General features: G+C 42.7%; 1 long non-coding RNA gene across 1 annotated transcript in view; it reads left to right on the top strand.

Annotated features, from left to right (window-relative positions):
- LOC120862499 overlaps positions 1-6,416 on the top strand; it is a 28,960-nt gene extending 22,544 nt beyond the window's left edge. The window contains exon 3 of the long non-coding RNA XR_005720788.1: positions 5,699-6,416. This is a non-coding gene — a long non-coding RNA (uncharacterized LOC120862499). The remainder of the gene's footprint in view (positions 1-5,698) is intronic.
- Positions 6,417-14,964: the final 8,548 nt, after the last annotated feature.

Here is a 14,964-nt window from a genome sequence, read left to right as displayed (position 1 = left end):
GCTTTCTGTCTACAAAGGACAATTCACTAAACTCGCTAAAGCCAAATCTGACATTTTAAAAAAGTCTCCAAAATAAGCCTCCTATGCTGTTTTGCTACTAGAAGACTGGGCTCTCATTTCCCAGATTATATTTTCTTAAATATAATTTCCTTAAATTCAGCAGCACTTTTAATCCATGACACTCACTGGTAGGCAAGAAAAACAATTCTGCTGTCTTCACAATTGATTTAAAGCTTACAGATGTGACATCTCCATATATTATGTTGTGGCTAATTGCCTTATACTAATATCTGAGTAATATATATGTGTGTGTGTGTATGAATATTAGTGTCATGCTCAGTCATGTCCAACTCTTTGAGACCCTATTAGACTGTAGCCCACCAGACTTCTGTTCATGGGATTTTTCAGGCATGAATACTGGAGTGGGTTGCTATTTCCTCCTCCAGATATATATATATAAATGTTCTTTAGGTAACCTGTGTAATTGACATATGGCTACTTGGGAAATTGGGGCTAAAAGTGAGGTACCCCAAACAGCTGAGTTTGATCAAGACGCCGTGTACTCTTGACCTCTTTAATATGCTATGTTGCTCTTTTGACAGCATTCCAAATCTACTTGTCCTTCCAAGTCTAACTCAGTTCCTGCTCTCAGCTCAAATCCTTGCCTGACCATTTAAATTCTCATTGAGACCTCCCCTCTGGCACAACCTAAAGCCCTATTATCTTTGCTGCTACTATGGCATTTGGATATGTCATCGTACACCATCATTTACTCGCCAACTTCCAAGGGCCGTATGCTCTCTCTTCAGCTCCCTGCACAGTACTTAGCCTGATGCTCAGCCCATGGGGATGCTCTGTGGTACAAGTGAAGTGAACTGACTTACAGCCTTTTTCGTCATTTTCCCAATGCTCATATCTAGGACTAAAGTTTGCATGATTGCTCTTTATTTCTCCATTCATTGTCCCTTAGTAACCCAGAAGCACCTAGAATGAGCTGGAAGTTAGACCACTCCTAGAATAGATTGGTCACCTGTGTCTTTTTGGCTTGGATGTCACTGTTCCATATAATGCATGGAAATGGAAGACAAGTTACATCCCTTATGACTGCAGTCAATGAAAATAAAGAGGAAAATAAAATAATGGAGCAGAGAAAGAAAATATAGGAAAGAGTGAGGGGAAAAGAGATAAGGAAGAGGCAAAACAAAAACAAAAACAAAACCAACCCACAATCTTACTGGATGATGTAAATACATTTCCTCTTTTAACGACAAAACATAAAGGCTCCTTGCAAGTGCATTTCATGGGTGATTACTTGAACATCTTAATCATGTTTGCTCTTTGGGGAAATTGTGTGCAGAAACCACTGCCTTTCCAGTTTGAATTAAGAATAAACTGGAAAGGCAGTTCCTCTGGGAGAAAGGAAAAGCAAAGCCCAGGAACACTGGTGCACTGTATGCGGCAGTAAGAAATGACACCTCGGAATCAGGCAGAGTTCTCTCTTCTGTGATCAGCTTGCTCTGCCCTCAGTGAGTCCAAGAGATTTCGCATTTTATAGGTTGAGCTTCCCACTGGCAGCAACTGAAGCAGCTCATTATGCACATCTGTCACGTGACCCACTTCATCAACCAAATGGAACTGGGAGAATAAGTCACCCTAACAAGATCCTTCAGTACACTCTTAAAAACTACTTACAGATGTGCCCTTCCTCTGAGGGGATACAATGGCTTTCCTTGTACGGTGCCACACGATACAGGAAATGCATTATCCCCATCCAAATTCAGGCGTACCAGGAGGAAGCCTGAAAAGAAAGCAGCTCACAAAAGCACACACAGCTTCTGCAAAAGTCCTGAGAGGGGCTCATACACGAATTTATGATATCCCAGATAAAACCTCAAGCCTGTGAAGCTCAGTTCATTACAAATGCTAATGTCCACACAGGGAAAGGAAGCCACGTCAGCACTCAGCATCGACACAAACGCTGCTAATGCTTTTTCTTTACGGTTGTCGCTGGGTCCCCTCAGCAGTATGCCAGATCTCCGTTTGTGTGGTAACTTTAACTACTTTATGTGCCTCCATGACTCACTGTGAAATGTGCCCACAGGCGATTTGTGCTTTCAGACTGTGTCTGGTGAGGCGAGCAGCCACACTGCTAATCTTGAATCAGGAACCATCTTGTTCCCATTCAGATCACATCAAACGAACACTTTTGTGGACACATCCAGGAATAGTTAACACCTGCCATTGTGAAATCTTTGTTTCAGTCGGGGTGATCAATTCATCATTCATTCGGTCAGGCAACAGATATTTATTGAATACCTACCACATGCCAGGCACTGTTTCGGGAGCTGGAGATATAATAGTGAACAAAGCCCTACCATCAGAAAGATTACATTCTAGAGGGGGATAGGAAGAGACAGCAAATAAATATGGGATATGTCAGAGTGTTTCAGTCAGGATAGGCTAGCTGTTTTGTGGTTTTAAACAAGCCAAGTTCGATGGCTTAAAAAAAAAGTTTATATCCCTCACTTACACAGTGTGTTCATCACCGACTCAATAGACATGAGTTTGAATAAACTCTAGGAGATAGTGAAGGACAGGAAGCCTGGCATGCTGCAGTCCTGAGGCCACAAAGAGTCAGACACGACCTTAGTGACTGAAGAACAACAGGCTGTGCTCACTGCAGGGCAGCCGGGGGCTCAGCTCCGTGCACCTTCACTCTGGGGCCCAGGCCGCCTGGAGAAGCCCCATGTGGAGCACGGCCAATGTCCGCGGGAGAGAGAGGGGACAGAGCATTGAACGCCGCACTGGCTTCCTCCTCAAAGCCACACACGGCCCCTCCCCTCACACAGTGTGGGAGAGAGCAGGGGACATGGCTGCACCCAACTTCAAAGGTGAGGAAGAGCAACCACATGATGGGTTTAGGAAAATCAGACACACTCCGTGGTCAGAACTGTCCCAATGATCATGACGGCAAGGAGGGGAAAAAAAGCAAAGTAAAGGAGCAGGTATCTGGAGAGGTGGTCTCTACTTGATAGAGATGGTCAGAAACGGTCTGTCTGATGTGGTGACATCTGAGGAAAGACCGAGAGAGAGAGAGAGAGAGAGAGTGGGGCTGTTCCTGCAGAGGATATAGCAAGGGCACGGGGTGCCTGGCGTGTTGGAGGAGCAGCAAGGAAGTCTGGATGTTGAAGTGGAATGAGCAAGGGGCAAGCTGGAGAAAAGTAGGTCAGAGAAGTAAGAGCAAGTTGTGGGACACAAGCCAGCACCTTCCTGTAAGGGCTGTGGCTAATGTAGGGTGCTGTAAAGATGTGATCTGACTGAGGTTTTGAAAGGATCCTGTGGCCGCTGTGAGGGTTGAAGCAGGGAGGAGTTGAGAGGCTTTTGCAATAAACCAAATAAGGCTAGAGAGGGGCCAGTGCTCAGGTTCTGCTTGCAGTTTGAAGGTAGAACCAACCGAATTTGCCAGTGTATTGCTGGAAGAGAAAGAGAGGATTCGAGGTTGACAAGGAAGGTTTGTTTCTTCTGGTAATTCCCGGATACACATAAGGACTATTCATGTGACTTTTGAGAATCTTTGAATTAGGCAAAATCATGTAACATACAACATCTCCCTGCAAATGAGTTGAGAGTTGAACAGCCAACTGGAGCTATGGATGCTGGGCAATCAGCTTGATTCATAGACCAGCTGAGGGACTTCTCTCCCTCACTGGCCCAGTATCCAGTCTCTTTTAAGGTTTTGATCCACATTACTTTGTAAAACCAGAGATGTAAGCTTCCTAATTACAAGCAAAACAGGGGCTTATGACTGAGTCACCCCAACCTCATCCCAGCCCTCCATTCCTCTGTGAACCTCAGATATCACTACCAAGAAACTAAGCCATACAACACAAGGTCTATCCTCAATAGACGCTGGTATAGTGATGTGTCACCAATTCTAAAAATAGGTTGAACAGGAATCTTAATACAATAAACAACACATGGTTTCTGAATAGTTTCCCCACTTTCTGCTCATCCTGTCTTCCCATCATGTCTCTCCCCCTCACCACCACCTGTTAAATGGCCACTAGAGTCCCCTTCTACAATCTCTCAGATCTTCTCCAGCTTAGAAGAGCACCAGTTGAATGCCAAGTTTGCCAACTATAATGGAATGAATAAGTAAAAGTGTTTTTTAAAACAGCGATTTATAATCAAAAGTATTGGTTCATTCAAAAAAGATCTTCTTGAACTCCTACTATGTGCCACCTCCTCTTCTAAGCACCAGAGGCACAGCTATGAACAGAACAGGTAAGTAATTTATAGTTGAAAACGAGGAAAGCATGGAAGAGTATTAAGAAAAGATAAACTTGCCACTAACTCACTGCTGAAACATCTTACTATGTAACACTGCTAGTAACATCTTGGTGCCTAGTCTTTTTCTAAGCATACATATTATTCCTTCTTGCTTTTTGAATAAAATTTACAACTTTAGACTTATGCAGTACATTTCTTTCTTTAAAATTTTTTCTTATAAAAATAAATCATAGCAGATGCTCAGTATTTGTGAATGAATGAAAGAATTAATTATAGAAACTTAGTAGAATACAGAAAAGCAAAATATCAAAAATGAATGTCACCAATAATACCACTACTAGGAGATAATACCACGATTAGTAGTTTGGATTGTTCAGTATGGTTTCAAATAACCAACACATTTTTATGACATCGCTTCACAATAAATGAATATTTTGTAAATGACAGCTTTCTCTTTTTTACTAATTGCAAAAGCAACCATGCCATTGTAGATATTTTGTAAAATACTGAAAACCACAAAAGTAAAAACTAGTAGTCCCACTGCCCAGAGAATGCTGCTGTTAGCATTCTCCAATCTTTTTGGAAAATTTTTTCCAATCTTTCTTTTTTTTAAGCAGTACAGTAGATTAGTTAAGAGCCTGGTCAAGTTACTCAGTCTCTCTGAGCCTCAGATTCCTTATCTGTAAAATGATACTAGTAATATCCACTCTGTAAGACTGGTGTGAAATTTAAATAACATAAAATATACAAACTGCTTAGTTCAACATCTTACACATACCAAGTGCTAAATATGGGAACTCTTACCATTTTGCAAGATATTCCTACAGAGTTGGTCAGACTTCACACATGCATTTTTTATCCAATTTTTTTAAAGAAACAACATTCCTCAATCTCATTTAATTTTAAATTTTGAGACAGTCTCATATTTTCAGAAAAGTTGCAAGTACAAAGACCTTTTCTCCCCTGAAACATATGCAAGGAAGCTGTTGATTTGGTTCCTCCATCACTCTTGCATATCATAGTGCATGTTGACTCAGAGGCATTCCCCTATCATTCCAGGGCAAACAGCAAAAGTAGGAAATTAGCACTGGTACACTGGGATCTAGTCCTAAAACTCCAGTAGTCAAGTTTCTCCATGACTGAATGACATACTTTGTAACAAAAGGATTCCAGTTCTGAACCATACCATGCAGCTATTCCCCACGTCTCCCTAGTCTCCTTCAGTCTGGACTAGTTCGTTTCTCCATCTTTCCTTGACTTTAATATCTTTGACGCTTTGAAAGAATATAGGCCAGTTGTTTGATGGAGTGTCCCTCAACTTGTATGTGATGTTTTCTCACAATTATGTCTTTACCAGCAATAACACACAGAAGTGATGCTATGTTCTCTGCTTATTGTATCTTACTAGGTAACATGCCTGCTTTGTACAACAGCCTGTGCTGGACTACTGGACCACCTTCCTACACAGATACTCATCTCACCCCACCTGGGCTCTGAAATATCCTCTTCAGCCTGCCTGGATGCCAACATCTTGCACTAGGCTATCCCTTTGCAAGAACACTCCCCTCGCCCCACGTGAGCTCTGAAACCTCCTGCTGGGCTGTCCCTCCCACCCTCATCAATCCTTAGCCCACCCGGGCCATCCCATGTTGGGCCACCCTCTCAGCCTGCTGTGGCTCTGCCGCTGAGCTAAGCCGAGCCTCTGTAGGAGTGGCCCTCTCCTCCTGCGTGCTTTTCTGGTGCTCTCATTCTATAAAGATTTATATTATCTGTGAATAATCAAAGTGTTTCCTCAAACTAGAGGTCTGTGTATGTATTATTGATGATCGATCGGTAATAACTTATTTTTATTTCAATGATGATCTAAAAAAGTTACATTATAAACTATAATCGTATGTGGGATGTTCATTTTACAACCACATTTAGGGTTGGTGCTTTGTGTTTAAAATTGTGTTGGTACCACATGATTATTAATGCGGCAATATTTAACTTTTAAAGTGTCGGTGGTCTTTAGATTGGCATTTCTGGCATCAAAATACAAAAACCATCTTGATTTCTGTTTGATAAAAATTATATTGAGTTATCCTACCAATTAAAAAGCTAAGACTGCTCTTTTTCAGAGATGAGATTTGTGTCTTCTTTTATTTAATAAATTAATTTTGACTTTCCATCATAAAAATAACCATGCTACTTTAATTGTCACAGGCTAATGAGAAAAGAACCATCATACACAAATGATACGTTATGCAAAGCGAAGGCCAAATGAATCATGGCACCACTATAAAGGAAGCTTTACAGAAGTTCAAATAAAGGAAAGTGGAGAGAAAATTTGAGTCATTACAGGTCTTTTGGTATCATAGGTTGAACTCAAAAGAAGCTAGGAAAATAGCCACTCTATTCAGATTATTGGCAGATGTGTTTGCGTGTGTTGTGTTTATTTATACAACATATCAGCTTGCAAATATTCTCTGTGAAGAACTTTTTTTGGTGCATTAAAAAAATAATTATCAATATTATATTTTGGAGGAAACCATTTTTAGATGGATTAGACCAAGTACAATAATCAACTGACGGTTTCAAATGAGTAACCTGATAGAAGGAAAAATTATAGTAATGATATAGTAATGATAATGAATCAAAGGACCATCCATTCTGCTCAAAATCAAATATTTAAGTCAACAACGGAGACACAAAATGCATAAAAACATCTTATTATACTTTTATAATTATGTGTAGAAACTATAATGAAATCCAACATTGACAACTTAGTTTCAGCAAAATTTTACTTTTATACTAATGTTTTTTATTTTATCTGATGATCTTGTTTATATCGAACTTGTTAAAGAAATTTTGCTTTTGGCAGCACCACACTGCTTCTGGGATCTTAGTTGGGGGATGGGGAGGGGTTGAACCCATGGTCCCTGCAGTGCAAGGGCAGAGTCCTGACCCCTGGACTTCCAGGGAATTCCCTCTAACTTGTTAAATTTGATTTTTTTCCTGGTAGTTTGTTTTAATTGTGGTTGAAAAGACCCCACATAATACAAAACTTACCATCTTAACCATTTTTAAGTGTACAGCTTGGGAGTGTTGAATGTCCTCACACACTGGGTACTACAAATGTCTAGAACTTTTTCACTCTGTGTTCTTATAGTTTTTAAAGAGATATATGTAAAAAGCATTTATATATATATATATTTGCACATATTTAAGGAACAATATGTTCCTTAAATGAAAATCATTTAAATCGGCATGGGGAAGTTTTCAAGAGAACTTTTTCCTTTTGGAAATAAAAGGAAGAGGTCTAAGAAATGCTAATCAACGGACTGGGAGCCCTGGCGTGCTGCAGTCCATGGGGTCGCAACACTGACACGGCTGAGCTGAGCGACTGAACTGAGTCAACACGGTAACTATCTTTCGATCAAAATGTTCGCTGCACCCCCGCCCACTTTGCTCCCTGGCTAGATAGTTCACAGCAGGCTCTGAAGAGAGAAGGTGGTGCTACCTCATTTCTTGGAAAAGCAGAGCCAGAGGAAAGCATAACAGTTTTCCCAATCCAAATTCAAAACTTCCTTTTCTAAGTAATAGGTATAATGTGAACACAAAGCTGCCTTTCAGATTACTTTTTAAAATAGTTTCAAATCCATTATCCTATTTTTGAGGCCCCATTATGAATCTCTAAAGTTAGTTTCCTTTCACGTCAAACCTCATTGCCAAGTCTGACATGTTATACCTCTCATCATCCAAGCCAGTGCTGCTGGCGCCCTGCTCCCTAGCAAGATGCTGGAGGAAAGAGGTCTGTCTCCAGATGCCATGGTTGTTCTGGGTCTGCTGTGCCTTCTTGCAGGTCTTATTAAAACAAACTGTGCTGGTGAGCTTCTCTGAAAACCTAGATGGAAGGATATTGCCTGGCGGTCTAGTGGTCACTGGGGCTTGGGGGAGGCTGACTTTGATCCCTGCTCAAGGAACTAGATCCCATATATGTGTGTGTGTGTGTGTTAGTTGCTCACTCGTGTCTGACTCTCTGAGACCACATGGACTGTAAGCCACCAGGCTCCTCTGTCCATGGAATTCTCCAGGCAAGAATACTGGAGTGGGTAGCCTTTCCCTTCCCAACCCAGGGATTAAACCCAGGTTTCCTGTATTGCAGGCAGATTCTTTACTGTCTGAGCCACCAGGAAAGCCCAGATCCCACAAGCCACCGCTAAAAGTCCCACATACTGCAGCTAAAGACCCCATGTACCACAGCTAAGACCTGGCCCAGTCAAATAAACAAATAAATAAAGCTAAATGGAAGTTTTCAGCTTAGAAGCTCATAAGCTGACTTCTCCTGAGGCTTCATTTTTAAACTGAAAGTTTGTTGTTAGGATTTGCCGTTTGACTTTTTAAAAATAAGAAAAGATTCAAAGTTCCCATAAATAATCATTCATTATGAGGTAGAAAGCAAGAAGGAAAGGGCAAGAAATGAAGGATTATTATTTACTACATGCCAGGCACTGTTCTACAATATTTGTATCATCCATCTTCCCTTATCCTGATAACCTCCCTAGAAGTTGTTCTGTTGTCCCCATTACAATGGCTGAGACTCTGAGAGGTAAAATAACTTGTGTCTAAGAACACACACCTTGTAAGCAAACCAAGATTCAGACTCAGGTGTGTCTGATTACTACTCACTCAAGTACAAAACATGTCAAAACACATCACAGACCAAGCTGGTCAGTGTTTTCTGCCACAGATGTTGTTTGAGCATGTTAGACAATGCCTGTACTCATTCATGGAGAGTCTCTCTGTCCATTCCAGCACGTTATCATTCTGTGCTCTCTGGCTCAGTTACTTGTATATTTAGCTGATAGGATTAGCTTCAAACATTCTCTACAACCTACCCAACAGAGTGCATGAATCCGTTTGCTCTCTCTAAGGTGATCCCAGCACCAGCTAGGTCTCTCCCCCAACCCCAGGTGTAAATAGCACTTCCTCACCTTGCCACTACCTACAGTGTTGCCTGGCCTTCCTTGAGGCATGTGTCTAGGCTGCTCTTTACAGAAGACTGATATATGCCCTGTGGGCTGCACTGTCATTTATTGGCTTAATGTGCACACTCTGTGATGCATTTTTATACTTTCCCATTTCTTACATTCTGTCTCCTAACTCAGATCTCATTTACATGGTGATTTACAGGGACTCTGAATATTATAATCTAAAAGGTGTATGTGTTTAGGAGACGTGAGGACATCTCCTATTAGGAAAAATCTCCAATCTCACACTTCTTTGAAGATCTGACCTTGAAACTGCATAAATGAAAGCTCAGTCCCCGGTCATATGAGGACCAGGGAAAAGGGACCAGCTGGCCCAACAACTGGCTCAGCTTCTACTGTATGCTGCCTTGGGTTTTCTCTTCTCACAGGATGGCCTAGCTCCTCGGTTAGATTTTAAATAGTTGGAGGGCAACAGCATGTCTCACCGATCCTTGTGCCAAGCAGAGCCCCCTGCACATAGTAGACATTTAATAAGTAATTGGAGGTGGGTTGCCGATCTGTGACTGCTGCTTAAACCTCCCCATTCCCCACCACACCCCTGACCCTTCTGGTTTAGCTTTTGGAGGACAGTTTCTTTAGAAATGGTAACATGATGCATTTGGAACTCTCATGCTCACTCTGGGTTATCAGAAACTTCCGCTTTCTGTGTCTTTTCAAAGAATAAGTATATGCTGGTATCCAAAGACCTAGTTTAGAATCTTGAATTTCAAAAGTTTGAATGTGGGAAGGCCCTGCCCATCCACTTTGGAGTGCCCCCCCCCCACCCTTAAGCCTACCTCACAGCATGGTTTAGTGCCTGGCCTTGGTGATGCCACTTTGCCTGAGAGGGTTTGTGCATGAAATCGTTTCCACACTGACACCATAGCTTAAATCCATTCTTCAGGCCACTTTTTTCTTACCAAGCTTAAAGATCAGGCGATGCATGGAGGGGCAGCCAGGGCGTTGTCTGGGGGGATAGGTCTCTACAGAGGGGCAGGAGCTGATGTGGGTCATCTTACTGGAGGAAAGAAAGAAGCTGGGGGTGCAGTGTAGTGCTGTGGAGCAGTAACTGCTGCCTGAGAGTTTTGGACACAGCTGGTGGCACAATTCTTCTTGGGTTGGATGTGTTTTGCCCAAACCTAGTGTAAAACTGGACTTCCCTGGTGGCTCAGATGGTAAAGAATCTGCCTGCAATGCAGAAGACCCAGGTTCGATCCCTGGGTTGGGAAGATCTCCTGGAGAAGGGAATGACAATCCACTCCATTATCCTTGCCTGGAGAATTCCGTGGACAGAGGAACCTGGTGGGCTATAGTCCATGGGGTCACAAACAATCAGACATGATTGAGCAGCTACTTCACTTTCAGAATAGAATTGTCCCTGTCCTATGAGCTTGTTATGAAACTCTTGGGCATCTTGTTTGAAACTCAAACAAGAGCATCTTGTTTTGAAACTCAATTTGAAGCTAGAATGGAAGTTTTCCTTTAGTCACAAAGTGAGAGCAATGAAAATAGGACCATCCTGCTGTGTTGGTTTTGGCCTTGGAACAATAGAGTGTCAACTTTTCTTTCTGATTTAGGAGGGTTTTACAAAATCTCCATATTTTGTGTACATTTTGGACATGAGAATCTGTCACCTCAGACCCTATCTCAGATGGATTTAAAGCTCAGAGAAACAGCAGCTCTCTGCAAGTTTCTGAGCAACTGAACTTTGTTATAGCAACAGACTGGGAGATAGAATCAGTTAATCCCTGAACTCAAGGAACCCTTGGCCCATATCCCAGATAATGCAAGATACTGAAAACTGTTTGGGTCCCAGACTCACCTAAACACATTTCTCCTCTTCCTGGAAGATTGCAGCTTTTGACCACCGCCAGCATGAGAGCCCCACCTCCCCATCACACCGTTGAACGCGTGAACAGGCGGATTTCTGGGCCAGGCATCACCTGGAAGGTGGCAAAGGCCAGACAGGTACCTGTAGCCCAGCTGCTGCTCAGCGATGAGGCTGGCGGCCAAGCCGAGTGCCAGCTTTTCAAAAACAGCCCTTTTGATAACACTGATTACATTTCCCTCACCAGAGCCTTGGGCTGATTGAGCAACAGCCAGCTTCTCCCGGTAACAAAGAGGAGGGGGAAAGTAATCCAAACACAGGTTTTATTATAAAAACCTGGGAGTGAGAGAAGTCTGTTTATTCTGTAAGATAACACACCTGCTCAGGGCCCCGGAGGCTCATTTCCATCAGTTGCCATGGCAAACTCGTTATACTTCAAGGCCATGTGGCTTTGTTTCCTTTTGCGATCTGGTCCTTGTCCTACCTTTCCTAACAACTCCAGCACAATGACATGAGGCCTGCGACAGCATAATTGATTTCTCCTTCCCTCTATCAACGGTTCACATTTGCTGGGCACAGGACTGAGCCTGCCTTCTCCTTTGAACTCCTAGCTCACCATGAAGGCGTGCTTCAGAGAACCGTCCTCATTAACATTCCAGCTCCCCCTTCCCTGTCAGCGATAAACAAGCCCCGCATCAATGGCCTCCTTCCTTCCAGCTTTACAAACGAGTGGCTCAGTTCCCTGTCTCGCTGCCGATCCAGGTGCCCAGGCTTACAATGCGGGGCTGAGAAGCACGCGGGAGGGACTAAAAATAGAACAGCAGTTTTGGCCGCATACCAGAGCAGCTACTTCATCTCAACTTGCTTTGCACACTAAGCCTAATGGGATCCATCAGGCATGAGTTCTCTCGCCCTCCCTCTCTCTCTCCCCTGCTGCCATCTACCATCAGCACCTTCCTGGTGAAGGGAGCCAAGGGAGGTCAGGCAAAGGGCAAGAAGCATGCGCCCTCCTGGTCTTAGTTCACAGGTCCTGAGAGACACAGGGGCTGCAATTACTCCTTCCATACAAGTGTTTCCGGAAAAGAGCAGGCAGGTCCCGACCATGGTCACCTTTGCCCAGGTACATGCCGATCCAAGACTTCCATTGTTTAGCAAAGGCTCAAATATCACTTCCTAAACACCTGTGTAAGTGTAACTGAGCCCCAGACTCAGACAGTCCTTGGGAGATTCAATAGAGAACTGAACTACACTGAACATCCCCCTTGCAGGTCCCACCTGCTTGGCTTGAGGCTAAAGATTTGGGAGTAAAAGCATGGCACAGATGGAGGGGCTGTGGCACACGAGGGTGGGTTTGCAGCACGTGACTGCCCAGGGTCTTTGAAAGCCTCCCACCAGCATCTCATGATTCTATCTGAAAGCCTTTTGCAATAGAAAATGAAACAAATCAGTATGACGTTAGGAACATGCTGTCCTGCCTGGGCACCAGGCCTTCCCAAATGCCAGCTGTATTGAATGAGCTGGGCTCCTTTATGTTGTTGACGTTCATCTCTTCCCAAAGCCTCCCCCTTACCCACAGGAGAGGTAGCCAGACCCATCCATTTCTCATTGCTTCATCTGAAAGGTAGTGCAGGTGTTCCAAACAGTTATGTATCACTCCAACCAGGGTCACTTTTATAGAATCAGAAGAGGGGAGATGACAAAAGAAAAAAGGAGGGAGGGCAAGATGACTATCACAGTATTAAAAAATAAAAACCTTTGCTTTGTTGTTGTTTTGGAAATTGACAGATACAACAAAAAGAAACCAATCTCCTGGCAGGTTTTGTCTGTAGGCTTCTGGAAGGTGTCAAAGTCTTTTCAACTGTGCCTCAATTTCCTGGACTAGCAGGATAAAATAAATATGCCAAACGACTTCAAGAAAAGTCACACTCCGTGTAATCACAACCATAATTAATTCCCCAAAGAATTTCCCACAGAACAAGTTGCAACGTGATCATTTAATCCTTGAGCCACCGAGGTGCAGCTTCCCTCAGGCCTCCTATGTTCATGAGGCTCAGTTTACCTCCAGGAGATACTGGGTCATTTGCTGAATAAATCTACCTTCAAACCCTAGGAAAGTTCTAGGTTCACAGAATAAATGTCTGCAGATGCGCAGCCAGGGTTATCTGGCTTCTAGCCCGAGGATGAGGCTTTGGTGGAGCCACGGTTTCTCTGTACCCCCATTTTTCTCATGCATTAAACAAAACTGCAGAGGTGCATGAGTTTTAGGTCCTTTCCAGACCAATGACTCCAGGGCAGAAATAAATGATACAAGAATTAAATTTATATTGGTGATTTCATTCATCCTTTTTGGTTTGGGTGGTTGTTTATTTATTGGCTGGTGGGCCTGGACAGAACTATTTATCTTGAAAAATACTGCATGATTCTTCAAGAGAAGAGGCATTTGTTCTTCGTGGGACATTTTCCCACAGTCTCACCTTCCTTCTCTTTCATTTGCCACTAGGAGGTGGGTCTCACTGATTCTTCTAGGTTACTTAAGAAGAAACAGAAAGATCCTGTGTTTTGAGAGACTTTCTGGATTATTCCCCAGGGATCACAGGGCTTTGCAATTCATTTGGTAAACATGATGGTGACAGTGGGGCATTTGGCAAAGTGGATGAGGTGGTTGATGAAGTGACTGAGGTTGAGAAGAATGCTGTTGGCAAAACACCATGAACCAAGTTCTGGAATGTTCAAGATGGAGAGCTTGCCTCTCTTGCTGACATGACTCTGAGAAAAACCCAGTCTTTAAATAGGTGATTTATTTAATAGGAAGCAAAGAAAAAGGGTATCGACAATTTTTCTGAGCACTGAGCTGAGAAAGCCTTTGACTGTAGTCTAATACTTTAACTATAGCTATGAACTGAGATGTCTTTGAATAATACAGAAGTTAAACAGATGCTTTGGAACTAGTCACTGACATTAAAAATTACATTTAAAATATTTTAGTTTGTTGTTTTCTTTGGCCACCGTGCAGCTTGTGGGATCTTAGTTCCCTAACCAGGGATTGGACCTGGGTTCACGGCAGTGAAAGAGGCAAGTCCTAACTACTGGATCACCAGGGAACTCCCTAAACATTACATTTTAAATATTCAGGTCAGGTCTGAACAAAGCCTGGAGGCTAAGAGGTTTTTTTATTGAGTCAGACCTACCCCACTTCCACCCCACAAATATCTGCAGATGAATGCAAGAGGACCAGGGTAGTGTCTAAATAAACCAAGTGTTAATCTCTGTGTCGGTGCTCTAAAATAGTTGCTGTAATTCCTCTGATGTTTCTATCAGATTTCATAGAAACTCCAGGGATCAAATATCCATCATTTGGCTAGTTGTTGTGTGTGTGTGTGCCCTTTTTGTTGTGTGTGTGTGTGTGTTTTCATTACCAGTGCTACCAGCTGTAACACTTTAATGACTCTTTGTGGAACACAGGGACTTACCCTCATCATTCACCTAGGGGGAGGAATAGTGGCTGAGGGCTCAGGACAGGTCTCCAAGGAGAGGGAAAGGTAATAACATCACATTATTAAACCTCCGCAAACTAGAAACGTTTCAGAGTAATCCTTGCTGATGCCTTTTTTTTTTTTTTTTACAACTGTGTGTAGAATCCTTGATGATGCTGTCACCTCCAAAAAAAAAAGAATAAAAGGAGAGAGAGAAGATTTAATGTTTGTGTGGGAGATGTTTTCCAGGCAATTTGAGTTAATTAAACAAGCACATCAGTTTTATCAGGTGTCAAATGCTATGATGCTAAAGGTACTCATCAGAGAGTCTTAGGAATGAGGACTTCCAGTATATGAGCTT

This window comes from Oryx dammah, unplaced genomic scaffold, assembly GCF_014754425.2.
Source record: "Oryx dammah isolate SB20612 unplaced genomic scaffold, SCBI_Odam_1.1 HiC_scaffold_4, whole genome shotgun sequence".
Taxonomy (NCBI): domain Eukaryota; kingdom Metazoa; phylum Chordata; class Mammalia; order Artiodactyla; family Bovidae; genus Oryx; species Oryx dammah.
The sequence above is the reverse complement of the archived record's forward strand: the minus strand, read 5'-3'. Positions and strand labels throughout refer to the sequence as shown.